Raw genomic sequence first — 14,401 nt, 5'->3', positions numbered from 1 at the left:
GTAGTCTTGCTCCAACATGCTTAGTCAGACTTCCGTATGCATCCAGGAAGCTGTTATTGCCCAAAAATGGTTTGTCAGGAACTCTGTATGGGGCGGCATCCATGGTAGTCAGTTTCTTTGCAGTGTGTGAGTATGTGAGCAAATTATGTCTGTCTGTGAGCCACCCTGAGCGATGGTTTGGAATTTGGATGCATGGTGCCATTTTGTAAAATACAGAATCATACCTCTAGACCAAGAAGCCTATAGGCAGAAGCTTCGTACATACAGTCATCATCTCGGCTGGCGTTTTCCCCAAACCAAAAGAAATGACCAACCCATGAAAGAGGAACGCTCTCTAAATCGTGTTTAAACTACGGCTCATCTGGGCTTAGAAACCAGAACTTGTCAAACCCTCTGCAAAAGTCCTTGTTGAATACATCCTGCTGTTGTCATTTACCATGAACAGTGTGGGCCGTGTGGCATTTTCACTTTCCCTCAAGTTTGCGTTGTATTCAGACTATCAACATGGTGATGCAGAAGGAGAAAATAGCCACAGGAACCTGGATTTAGGAAAGGGCTACAGCACAAGCCGAACACACCTTTGATGATTTGTAAACCCATGGCAAGTAAAGGGAAGTTGCCTTAAAACCTGGGCTCGTCCAGGATTTGAACCCGGAACCTCTCACACCCGAAGCAAGAATCATACCACTAGACCAACGAGCCAACACACAGGTTGCGGGTTTCGCCAACTCAATTGATTTTTTTTCTTACTGACGAGAGTGTAGGATTACCCTCTCAGTTCAAGCTTTACTTTTCTTTTTAAAAGCAGGTCCCGTCCAGGATTTGGACCTAGAATCTTTCGCACCCTACACGAGAATCATAGCCCTAGACAAACGAGCCAGCAGGTGCCACCTTTTGGCACTGTATTCAGCATCCCAGCTAGCTCAGTCCTTAACGCAACACAAAGGGTAAACCCATCAAAGACTAAAGAGGTGATTCTCTGCCTCTTCTAGAAAAATGATCAAAACATATAGGGTGTCTGAAAGCGAATTTTGAAAAAGTCTAATAATATACACATATTTATTCACATTGTTTTCTCTGTAAGCTTCACCTGGGAAGACTACTACTTTGACAAAGAAGGGCGGTGGCCAGCTACTCCCCAAGGTTTGCAGTCTGCGAGTATGTGTGCAAGTTATGTCTGTCCGTGAGGCTTCCTGAGAGATGGTTGGAATTTGGACGTACGGTGACATTTTTTGAAACTACCGACCCTGACTCACAACTACGTAGGATGCATTAACACCTACTACTCTGCCGCTTTTAGCTTGAACCTGGACCTTTCATAACCTTAGCCAGAATGGTTGTTGAACTCCTCTTGTCAAAGTTTTTCTTTTTTTTTTTTGTTTGCAAAGTTACTGTTTAAGTCAAAATTCAAATATGATGATGCTGAACATCGTAAAAATGACACCTGCAAAGTTAAAACATATTCCTCAACTTTCTTGTGCTCAGATATGATTGTATCTATTAGCAATGACATGATTGATTAAATATCAAGAGAAAAGCTCAGAGTTTTCAAGGTGGATAGATGTGGGAACATTTTACCTATTTCCTATATTGCTTGGATTTCATGTGGGAGAAAGCAACCATATTTATTAATGCAGCATAACTAGAGACAAATGAAGTTAAAACTTGGACTCGCCTGAGATTGGAAATGAGGACCTCTCTCAACCAAAGCAAGAACGATACCCCTACAACAACATACAGACATTCCTCTTCCACACTCAATGTCCTCGGCAGCATGTTTGCATCTTGAAAACAAAGAATGAAAACAGACATTTGCAGCTGTTGCTCTACATGAAATCTAATGTCAGTGTTCGCCCAAGATATTAACCCAGGACCTCTCGCACCCTAAGCGAAAATCATAGTATTAGACTAACAAGCAGAAGCTGCCACCTTGCAGTCCACATCCAGGCTGATATTTTCCCCCAAACCAACACAAATGAACAACCCATGAAAGATGAATCCTCTCCAAATCATGTTTAAACCATGTCCAGGCTTAGAAACCAGTACATGTCAAAACCTCGTCAAGAATCCTTGTTGAACTCATCCTGTTTTTGTTGAAGTGCTGTACCTCTGTAGTCTTGCTCCAACATGCTTATTCAGACTTCCGTATGCATCCAGGAAGCTGTTATTGCCCAAAAATGGTTTGTCAGGAATTCTCTATGGGGCGGCATCCATGTTAGTCAGTTTCTTTGCAGTCTGCAAGTATATGAGCAAATTATGTCTGTCTGTGAGCCACCCTGAGCGATGGTTTGGAATTTGGATGTATGGTGCCATTTTGTAAAATACAGAATCATACCTCGAGACCAAGAAGCCTATAGGCAGAAGCTTCGTACGTACAGTCATAATCTCGGCTGGCGTTTTCCCCAAACCAAAAGAAATGACCAACCCATGAAAGAGGAACGCTCTCTAAATCGTGTTTAAACTACGGCTCATCTGGGCTTAGAAACCAGAACTTGTCACAGCCTCTGCAAAACTCCTTATTGAATACATCCTGCTGTTGTCATTTACCATGAACAGTGTGTGCCGTGTGGCATTTTTAATTTCCCTCAAGTTTGCGTTGTATTCAGACTATCAACATGGTGATGCAGAAGGAGCAAATACCCACAGGAACCTGGATTTAGGAAAGGGCTACAGCACAAGCCGAACACACCTTTGATGATTTGTAAACCCATGGCAAGTAAAGAGAAGTTGCCTTAAAACCTGGGCTCGTCCGGGATTTGAACCCGGAACCTCTCACACCCGAAGCAAGAATCATATACCACTAGACCAACGAGCCAACACACAGGTTGTGGGTTTCGCCAACTCAATTGATTTTTTTTCTTACTGACGAGAGTGTAGGATTACCCTCTCAGTTCAAACTTTACTTTTCTTTTTAAAAGCAGGTCTCGTCCGGGATTTAAACCTAGAATCTTTCGCACCCTACACGAGAATCATAGCCCTAGACAAACGAGCCAGCAGGTGCCACCTTTTGGCACTGTATTCAGCATCCCAGCTAGCTCAGTCCTTAACGCAACACAAAGGGTAAACCCATCAAAGACTAAAGAGGTGATTCTCTGCCTCTTCTAGAAAAATGATCAAAACATATAGGGTGTCTGAAAGCGAATTTTGAAAAAGTCTAATAATATACACATATTTATTCACATTGTTTTCTCTGTAAGCTTCACCTGGGAAGACTACTACTTTGACAAAGAAGGGCGGTGGCCAGCTACTCCCCAAGGTTTGCAGTCTGCGAGTATGTGTGCAAGTTATGTCTGTCCGTGAGGCTTCCTGAGAGATGGTTGGAATTTGGACGTACGGTGACATTTTTTGAAACTACCGACCCTGACTCACAACTACGTAGGATGCATTAACACCTACTACTCTGCCGCTTTTAGCTTGAACCTGGACCTTTCATAACCTTAGCCAGAATGGTTGTTGAACTCCTCTTGTCAAAGTTTTTCTTTTTTTTTTTGTTTGCAAAGTTACTGTTTAAGTCAAAATTCAAATATGATGATGCTGAACATCGTAAAAATGACACCTGCAAAGTTAAAACATATTCCTCAACTTTCTTGTGCTCAGATATGATTGTATCTATTAGCAATGACATGATTGATTATATATCAAGAGAAAAAGCTCAGTTTTCAAGGTGGATAGATGTGGGAACATGTGTACTATTTCCAATATTGCTTGGATTTCATGTGGGAGACAGCAAACATATTTATTAATGCAGCACAACTAGAGACAAATGAAGTTAAAACTTTGACTCGTCTGAGATTGGAAATGAGGACCTCTCTCAAACAAAGCAAGAACCATACCCCTACAACAACATACAGACATTCCTCTTCCACACTCAATGTCCTCGGCAGCATGTTTGCATCTTGAAAACAAAGAATGAAAACAGACATTTGCAGCTGTTGCTCTACATGAAATCTAATGTCAGTGTTCGCCCAAGATATTAACCCAGGACCTCTCGCACCCTAAGCGAATATCATAGTATTAGACTAACAAGCAGAAGCTGCCACCTTGCAGTCCACATCCAGGCTGACATTTTCCCCCAAACCAACACAAAAGAACAACCCATGAAAGATGAATCCTCTCCAAATCATGTTTAAACCATGTCCAGGCTTAGAAACCAGTACATGTCAAAACCTCGTCAAGAATCCTTGTTGAACTCATCCTGTTTTTGATGAAGTGCTGTACCTCTGTAGTCTTGCTCCAACATGCTTAGTCAGACTTCCGTATGCATCCATGAAGCTGTTATTGCCCAAAAATGGTTTGTCAGGAATTCTGTATGGGGCGGCATCCATGGTAGTCAGTTTCTTTGCAGTGTGTGAGTATGTGAGCAAATTATGTCTGTCTGTGAGCCACCCTGAGCGATGGTTTGGAATTTGGATGCATGGTGCCATTTTGTAAAATACAGAATCATACCTCTAGACCAAGAAGCCTATAGGCAGAAGCTTCGTACGTACAGTTATCATCTCGGCTAGTGTTTTCCCCAAACCAAAAGAAATGACCAACCCATGAAAGAGGAACGCTCTCTAAATCGTGTTTAAACTATGGCTCATCTGGGCTTAGAAACCAGAACTTGTCAAACCCTCTGCAAAAGTCCTTGTTGAATACATCCTGCTGTTGTCATTTACCATGAGCAGTGTGGGCCGTGTGGCATTTTTACTTTCCCTAAAGTTTGCGTTGTATTCAGACTATCAACTTGGTGATGCAGAAGGAGAAAATAGCCACAGGAACCTGGATTTAGGAAAGGGCTACAGCACAAGCCGAACACACCTTTGATGATTTGTAAACCCATGGCAAGTAAAGGGAAGTTACCTTAAAACCTGAGCTCGTCCAGGATTTGAATCCGGGACCTCTCACACCCGAAGCGAGAATCATACCACTAGACCAACGAGCCAACACACAGGTTGCTGGTTTCGCCAACTCAATTGATTTTTTTTCTTACTGACGAGAGTGTAGGATTACCCTCTCAGTTCAAGCTTTACTTTTCTTTTTAAAAGCAGGTCTCGTCCGGGATTTGGACCCAGGACCTTTCGCACCCTACACGAGAATCATAGCCCTAGACAAACGAGCCAGCAGGTGCCACCTTTTGGCACTGTATTCAGCATCCCAGCTAGCTCAGTCCTTAACGCAACACAAAGGGTAAACCCATCAAAGACTAAAGAGGTGATTCTCTGCCTCTTCTAGAAAAATGATCAAAACATATAGGGTGTCTGAAAGCGAATTTTGAAAAAGTCTAATAATATACACATATTTATTCACATTGTTTTCTCTGTAAGCTTCACCTGGGAAGACTACTACTTTGACAAAGAAGGGCGGTGGCCAGCTACTCCCCAAGGTTTGCAGTCTGCGAGTATGTGTGCAAGTTATGTCTGTCCGTGAGGCTTCCTGAGAGATGGTTGGAATTTGGACGTACGGTGACATTTTTTGAAACTACCGACCCTGACTCACAACTACGTAGGATGCATTAACACCTACTACTCTGCCGCTTTTAGCTTGAACCTGGACCTTTCATAACCTTAGCCAGAATGGTTGTTGAACTCCTCTTGTCAAAGTTTTTCTTTTTTTTTTTTGTTTGCAAAGTTACTGTTTAAGTCAAAATTCAAATATGATGATGCTGAACATCGTAAAAATGACACCTGCAAAGTTAAAACATATTCCTCAACTTTCTTGTGCTCAGATATGATTGTATCTATTAGCAATGACATGATTGATTATATATCAAGAGAAAAAGCTCAGAGTTTTCAAGGTGGATAGATGTGGGAACATGTGTACTATTTCCAATATTGCTTGGATTTCATGTGGGAGACAGCAAACATATTTATTAATGCAGCACAACTAGAGACAAATGAAGTTAAAACTTTGACTCGTCTGAGATTGGAAATGAGGACCTCTCTCAAACAAAGCAAGAACCATACCCCTACAACAACATACAGACATTCCTCTTCCACACTCAATGTCCTCGGCAGCATGTTTGCATCTTGAAAACAAAGAATGAAAACAGACATTTGCAGCTGTTGCTCTACATGAAATCTAATGTCAGTGTTCGCCCAAGATATTAACCCAGGACCTCTCGCACCCTAAGCGAATATCATAGTATTAGACTAACAAGCAGAAGCTTCCACCTTGCAGTCCACATCCAGGCTGACATTTTCCCCCAAACCAGCACAAATGAACAACCCATGAAAGATGAATCCTCTCCAAATCATGTTTAAACCATGTCCAGGCTTAGAAACCAGTACATGTCAAAACCTCGTCAAGAATCCTTGTTGAACTCATCCTGTTTTTGATGAAGTGCTGTACCTCTGTAGTCTTGCTCCAACATGCTTAGTCAGACTTCCGTATGCATCCAGGAAGCTGTTATTGCCCAAAAATGGTTTGTCAGGAATTCTGTATGGGGCGGCATCCATGGTAGTCAGTTTCTTTGCAGTGTGTGAGTATGTGAGCAAATTATGTCTGTCTGTGAGCCACCCTGAGCGATGGTTTGGAATTTGGATGCATGGTGCCATTTTGTAAAATACAGAATCATACCTCTAGACCAAGAAGCCTATAGGCAGAAGCTTCGTACGTACAGTTATCATCTCGGCTAGCGTTTTCCCCAAACCAAAAGAAATGACCAACCCATGAAAGAGGAACGCTCTCTAAATCGTGTTTAAACTATGGCTCATCTGGGCTTAGAAACCAGAACTTGTCAAACCCTCTGCAAAAGTCCTTGTTGAATACATCCTGCTGTTGTCATTTACCATGAGCAGTGTGGGCCGTGTGGCATTTTTACTTTCCCTAAAGTTTGCGTTGTATTCAGACTATCAACTTGGTGATGCAGAAGGAGAAAATAGCCACAGGAACCTGGATTTAGGAAAGGGCTACAGCACAAGCCGAACACACCTTTGATGATTTGTAAACCCATGGCAAGTAAAGGGAAGTTACCTTAAAACCTGAGCTCGTCCAGGATTTGAATCCGGGACCTCTCACACCCGAAGCGAGAATCATACCACTAGACCAACGAGCCAACACACAGGTTGCTGGTTTCGCCAACTCAATTGATTTTTTTTCTTACTGACGAGAGTGTAGGATTACCCTCTCAGTTCAAGCTTTACTTTTCTTTTTAAAAGCAGGTCTCGTCCGGGATTTGGACCCAGGACCTTTCGCACCCTACACGAGAATCATAGCCCTAGACAAACGAGCCAGCAGGTGCCACCTTTTGGCACTGTATTCAGCATCCCAGCTAGCTCAGTCCTTAACGCAACACAAAGGGTAAACCCATCAAAGACTAAAGAGGTGATTCTCTGCCTCTTCTAGAAAAATGATCAAAACATATAGGGTGTCTGAAAGCGAATTTTGAAAAAGTCTAATAATATACACATATTTATTCACATTGTTTTCTCTGTAAGCTTCACCTGGGAAGACTACTACTTTGACAAAGAAGGGCGGTGGCCAGCTACTCCCCAAGGTTTGCAGTCTGCGAGTATGTGTGCAAGTTATGTCTGTCCGTGAGGCTTCCTGAGAGATGGTTGGAATTTGGACGTACGGTGACATTTTTTGAAACTACCGACCCTGACTCACAACTACGTAGGATGCATTAACACCTACTACTCTGCCGCTTTTAGCTTGAACCTGGACCTTTCATAACCTTAGCCAGAATGGTTGTTGAACTCCTCTTGTCAAAGTTTTTCTTTTTTTTTTTTGTTTGCAAAGTTACTGTTTAAGTCAAAATTCAAATATGATGATGCTGAACATCGTAAAAATGACACCTGCAAAGTTAAAACATATTCCTCAACTTTCTTGTGCTCAGATATGATTGTATCTATTAGCAATGACATGATTGATTATATATCAAGAGAAAAAGCTCAGAGTTTTCAAGGTGGATAGATGTGGGAACATGTGTACTATTTCCAATATTGCTTGGATTTCATGTGGGAGACAGCAAACATATTTATTAATGCAGCACAACTAGAGACAAATGAAGTTAAAACTTTGACTCGTCTGAGATTGGAAATGAGGACCTCTCTCAAACAAAGCAAGAACCATACCCCTACAACAACATACAGACATTCCTCTTCCACACTCAATGTCCTCGGCAGCATGTTTGCATCTTGAAAACAAAGAATGAAAACAGACATTTGCAGCTGTTGCTCTACATGAAATCTAATGTCAGTGTTCGCCCAAGATATTAACCCAGGACCTCTCGCACCCTAAGCGAATATCATAGTATTAGACTAACAAGCAGAAGCTTCCACCTTGCAGTCCACATCCAGGCTGACATTTTCCCCCAAACCAGCACAAAAGAACAACCCATGAAAGATGAATCCTCTCCAAATCATGTTTAAACCATGTCCAGGCTTAGAAACCAGTACATGTCAAAACCTCGTCAAGAATCCTTGTTGAACTCATCCTGTTTTTGATGAAGTGCTGTACCTCTGTAGTCTTGCTCCAACATGCTTAGTCAGACTTCCGTATGCATCCATGAAGCTGTTATTGCCCAAAAATGGTTTGTCAGGAATTCTGTATGGGGCGGCATCCATGGTAGTCAGTTTCTTTGCAGTGTGTGAGTATGTGAGCAAATTATGTCTGTCTGTGAGCCACCCTGAGCGATGGTTTGGAATTTGGATGCATGGTGCCATTTTGTAAAATACAGAATCATACCTCTAGACCAAGAAGCCTATAGGCAGAAGCTTCGTACGTACAGTTATCATCTCGGCTAGTGTTTTCCCCAAACCAAAAGAAATGACCAACCCATGAAAGAGGAACGCTCTCTAAATCGTAGCAAGAATCATACCCCTAAACCAACAAGACTGTGGGCAGAAGCTTCCTCCCTACAGTCTTTGCATACTTGGTAAAGGCTGGTTTTGTCCGGGATTTGAATCTGGGACCTCTCGCAACCTAAGCGAGAATCTCACCCCTAGACCAACGAGCCAAACCTGCAGGTAGAAGATGGCAATTTGATGTCAGAAAGACTTTGGACTCCATCGTTGGGCAGATGTTGGATTTTGGTTGAAAATGAAAATCTGATTGACGCCAATAGCCCACGTTGTCTTGACGTAGTTTTGTAAAATAAAGAATCATACCCCTAAACCAACAAGACTGTGGGCAGAAGCTTCCTCCATACAGTCTGCATCTCGGCTGGCTTTTTCCCCAAACCAAAACAAATGATCAAACCATGAAAGAGGAATGGTCTCTAAATCATGTTTAAACCACAGCTCATCTGGGCTTAGAAAACAGAACTTGTCACACTCTCTGCAAAAATCCTTGTTGAATACGTCCTGCTGTTGTCATTTACCATGAACAGTGTGGGCCATGCGGCATTTTTACTTTCCCTCAAGTTTGTGTTGTATTCAGGTATTCAGACCATGAACTTTTTGATGCATAAGTTGCTGAAAAGGCATACAGAATAGGTAAAACTCAGAATTAAACAATACGTCTACTATGAAACGACATGGCTTTTGCCCACTTGTAGCAAGGTTCTGACTATAAAGCATTTCAGAAAATACCCACAGGAACCTGGATTCATGGAAAGGATTACAGCAGAAGCAGAACACACCTCCGATGTTTAGTAAAGCCATGGCAAGTAAAACCTGGGCTATTCTGGGATTTGAACCCATGACCTCTCGCACTCGAAGTGAGAGTCATACCCCTAGAACAAGGAGCCAAAAATCAAGTCAGCAGTTTCGCGAACTCAATTAATTTTTTCTTCCTGACAAGAGTATAGGAGCAACTACTCAATTCAACCTGTACCTTTCTTTGTAAAGGCTGGGTTCGTCCGGGATTTGAACCCGGGACCTCTCGCACCCAAGCTAATACCACAAGTCGGCTTGACGTAGTTTTGTAAAATACAGAATCATACCCCTAAACCAACAAGACTGTGGGCAGAAGCTTCCTCCCTGCAGTCAGCATACTTTGCATATTTGGTAAAGGCTGGTTTCGTCCGGGATTTGAATCTGGGACCTCTCGCAACCTAAGCGAGAATCATAGCCCTAGACCAACGAGCCAGCAGATGCCGTTTTTTGGCACAGCAGTCAGGATCCCAGCTAGCTCAGTCCTTAAAGCAACACAAAAGGTCAACCCCTCAAAGACTAAAGAGGTGATTCTCTGCCTCTCCTAGAAACAGGATCGAAACATGTATGGTCTCTGAAAACAAATCATGAACAATTCTAATAATATCCACATGTTTATTCACATTGTTTTCTCTATAAGCTTCAACTTGGAAAACTACGACTTCAAAAATGAAGGGCGGTGGCCAGATACTCCCCAGGGTTTGCATAATAACCTTAGCAAGAACTGTTTTTGAACTCATCTTGTCAAAGTTTCATTCATTTTTTTAAATTTGCAAAGTGACTTTAACTCAAATCTCAAATATTTTGAAGCTGAACATCATAAAAAATGACTCCAGCAAAGTTCAAAGATATGTCTCAACTTTCTTGTGCTTGGAAATCATTTTCTCTATCAGCAATGACATGATTGATTAAATATCAAGAGAAATAGCTCAGCGCTTTCAAGGTGGATAGATATGGGAAGATTTGAACTATTTTCTATATTGCTCTGATTTCATGTGGGAGACAGCAACCATATTTATTAATGCAGCGCAACTAGAGACAGATCACGGAATAACATGGGCTCGTCCGGGATTTGAACCCGGGACCTCTCGCACCCAAAGCGAGAATCATACCCCTAGACCAACGAGCCAAACCTGCAGGTAGGAGATGACAATTTGATGTCAGAAAGACTTTGGACTCCATCGTTGGGCAGATGTTGGATTTTGGTTGAAAATGAAAATCTGATTGACGCCAATAGCCCACGTTGGCTTGACGTAGTTTTGTAAAATAAAGAATCGTACCCTTAAACCAACAAGACTGTGGGCAGAAGCTTCCTCCCTACAGTCGGCATCTCGGCTGGCTTTTTCCCCACACCAAAACAAATGATCAAACCATGAAAGAGGAATGGTCTCTAAATCATGTTTAAACCAGAGCCCATCTGGGCTTAGAAACCAGACCTTGTCACACTCTCTGCAAAAATCCTTGTTGAATACGTCCTGCTGTTGTCATTTACCATGAACAGTGTGGGCCATGCGGCATTTTTACTTTCCCTCAAGTTTGCGTTGTATTCAGGTATTCAGACCATGAACCTTTTGATGCATAAGTTGCTGAAAAGGCATACAGAATATGTAAAACTCAGAATTAAACAATACGTCTACAATGAAATGACATGGCTTTTGCCTACATGTAGCAAGGTTCTGACTATAATGTATTTCAGAAAATACCCACAGGAACCTGGATTTATGGAAAGGATTACAGCAGAAGCAGAACACCCCGCCGATGTTTAGTAAAGCCATGGCAAGTAAAACCTGGGCTCTTCTGGGATTTGAACCCATGACCTCTCGCACTCGAAGTGAGAGTCATACCCCTAGAACAAGGAGCCAAAAATCAAGTCACCAGTTTTGCCAACTCAATTAATTTTTTCTTCCTGACAAGAGTATAGGAGCAACTACTCAATTCAACCTGTACCTTTCTTTGTAAAGGCTGGGTTCATCCGGGATTTGAACCCGGGACCTCTCGCACCCAAGCCAATACCCCAAGTCGGCTTGACGTAGTTTTGTAAAATACAGAATCATACCCCTAAACCAACAAGACTGTGGGCAGAAGCTTCCTCCCTACAGTCAGCATACTTTGCAAACTTGGTAAAGGCTGGTTTGATTCACATTGTTTTCTATGTAAGCTTCAACTTGGAAAACTACGACTTCAAAAATGAAGGGCGGTGGCCAGATACTCCCCAAGGTTTGCATAATAACCTTAGCAAGAACTGTTTTTGAACTCATCTTGTAAAAGTTTCATTCATTTTTTTAAATTTGCAAAGTGACTTTAACTCAAATCCAAAGAATTTGGACTCCATCGTTGGGCAGATGTTGGATTTTGGTTGAAAATGAAAATCTGATTGACGCCAATAGCCCACGTTGGCTTGACGTAGTTTTGTAAAATAAAGAATCGTACCCCTAAACCAACAAGACTGTGGGCAGAAGCTTCCTCCCTACAGTCAGCATACTTTGCAAACTTGGTAAAGGCTGGTTTGATTCACATTGTTTTCTATGTAAGCTTCAACTTGGAAAACTACGACTTCAAAAATGAAGGGCGGTGGCCAGATACTCCCCAAGGTTTGCATAATAACCTTAGCAAGAACTGTTTTTGAACTCATCTTGTAAAAGTTTCATTCATTTTTTTAAATTTGCAAAGTGACATTAACTCAAATCCAAAGACTTTGGACTCCATCGTTGGGCAGATGTTGGATTTTGGTTGAAAATGAAAATCTGATTGACGCCAATAGCCCACGTTGGCTTGACGTAGTTTTGTAAAATAAAGAATCGTACCCCTAAACCAACAAGACTGTGGGCAGGAGCTTCCTCCCTACAGTCAGCATACTTTGCAAACTTGGTAAAGGCTGGTTTGATTCACATTGTTTTCTATGTAAGCTTCAACTTGGAAAACTACGACTTCAAAAATGAAGGGCGGTGGCCAGATACTCCCCAGGGTTTGCATAATAACCTTAGCAAGAACTGTTTTTGAACTCATCTTGTCAAAGTTTCATTCATTTTTTTAAATTTGCAAAGTGACTTTAACTCAAATCTCAAATATTTTGAAGCTGAACATCATAAAAAATGACTCCAGCAAAGTTCAAAGATATGTCTCAACTTTCTTGTGCTCGGAACTCATTTTCTCTATCAGCAATGACATGATTGATTAAATATCAAGAGAAATAGCTCAGAGTTTTCAAGGTGGATAGATATGGGAAGATTTGAACTATTTTCTATATTGCTCTGATTTCATGTGGGAGACAGCAACCATATTTATTAATGCAGCGCAACTAGAGACAGATCACGGAATAACATGGGCTCGTCCGGGATTTGAACCCGGGACCTCTCGCACCCAAAGCGAGAATCATACCCCTAGACCAACGAGCCAAACCTGCAGGTAGGAGATGACAATTTGATGTCAGAAAGACTTTGGACTCCATCGTTGGGCAGATGTTGGATTTTGGTTGAAAATGAAAATCTGATTGACGCCAATAGCCCACGTTGGCTTGACGTAGTTTTGTAAAATAAAGAATCGTACCCCTAAACCAACAAGACTGTGGGCAGAAGCTTCCTCCCTACAGTCGGCATCTCGGCTGGCTTTTTCCCCACACCAAAACAAATGATCAAACCATGAAAGAGGAATGGTCTCTAAATCATGTTTAAACCAGAGCCCATCTGGGCTTAGAAACCAGACCTTGTCACACTCTCTGCAAAAATCCTTGTTGAATACGTCCTGCTGTTGTCATTTACCATGAACAGTGTGGGCCATGCGGCATTTTTACTTTCCCTCAAGTTTGCGTTGTATTCAGGTATTCAGACCATGAACCTTTTGATGCATAAGTTGCTGAAAAGGCATACAGAATATGTAAAACTCAGAATTAAACAATACGTCTACAATGAAATGACATGGCTTTTGCCTACATGTAGCAAGGTTCTGACTATAAAGTATTTCAGAAAATACCCACAGGAACCTGGATTTATGGAAAGGATTACAGCAGAAGCAGAACACCCCGCCGATGTTTAGTAAAGCCATGGCAAGTAAAACCTGGGCTCTTCTGGGATTTGAACCCATGACCTCTCGCACTCGAAGTGAGAGTCATACCCCTAGAACAAGGAGCCAAAAATCAAGTCACCAGTTTTGCCAACTCAATTAATTTTTTCTTCCTGACAAGAGTATAGGAGCAACTACTCAATTCAACCTGTACCTTTCTTTGTAAAGGCTGGGTTCATCCGGGATTTGAACCCGGGACCTCTCGCACCCAAGCCAATACCCCAAGTCGGCTTGACGTAGTTTTGTAAAATACAGAATCATACCCCTAAACCAACAAGACTGTGGGCAGAAGCTTCCTCCCTACAGTCAGCATACTTTGCAAACTTGGTAAAGGCTGGTTTGATTCACATTGTTTTCTATGTAAGCTTCAACTTGGAAAACTACGACTTCAAAAATGAAGGGCGGTGGCCAGATACTCCCCAAGGTTTGCATAATAACCTTAGCAAGAACTGTTTTTGAACTCATCTTGTAAAAGTTTCATTCATTTTTTTAAATTTGCAAAGTGACTTTAACTCAAATCCAAAGACTTTGGACTCCATCGTTGGGCAGATGTTGGATTTTGGTTGAAAATGAAAATCTGATTGACGCCAATAGCCCACGTTGGCTTGACGTAGTTTTGTAAAATAAAGAATCGTACCCCTAAACCAACAAGACTGTGGGCAGAAGCTTCCTCCCTACAGTCAGCATACTTTGCAAACTTGGTAAAGGCTGGTTTGATTCACATTGTTTTCTATGTAAGCTTCAACTTGGAAAACTACGACTTC

At 41.9% G+C, this 14,401-nt stretch overlaps 4 non-coding genes across 4 annotated transcripts; all 4 read right to left on the bottom strand.

Moving 5' to 3' along the window:
* Positions 1 to 630: 630 nt before the first annotated feature.
* trnap-cgg lies at positions 631 to 702 on the bottom strand. Its single transcript has one exon. It is a non-coding gene; the product is annotated as a tRNA-Pro (tRNA).
* Positions 703 to 2,741: 2,039 nt separating this feature from the next.
* On the bottom strand, positions 2,742 to 2,815 carry trnap-cgg. Its single transcript has one exon. It is a non-coding gene; the product is annotated as a tRNA-Pro (tRNA).
* Positions 2,816 to 10,635: 7,820 nt separating this feature from the next.
* Positions 10,636 to 10,707, bottom strand: trnap-ugg. Its single transcript has one exon. It is a non-coding gene; the product is annotated as a tRNA-Pro (tRNA).
* Positions 10,708 to 12,901: 2,194 nt separating this feature from the next.
* On the bottom strand, positions 12,902 to 12,973 carry trnap-ugg. The gene has a single exon. It is a non-coding gene; the product is annotated as a tRNA-Pro (tRNA).
* Positions 12,974 to 14,401: the final 1,428 nt, after the last annotated feature.

Source organism: Pygocentrus nattereri, chromosome 16 (assembly GCF_015220715.1).
Source record: "Pygocentrus nattereri isolate fPygNat1 chromosome 16, fPygNat1.pri, whole genome shotgun sequence".
In the NCBI taxonomy this organism is placed as follows: Eukaryota; Metazoa; Chordata; class Actinopteri; order Characiformes; family Serrasalmidae; genus Pygocentrus; species Pygocentrus nattereri.
The sequence above is the reverse complement of the archived record's forward strand: the minus strand, read 5'-3'. Positions and strand labels throughout refer to the sequence as shown.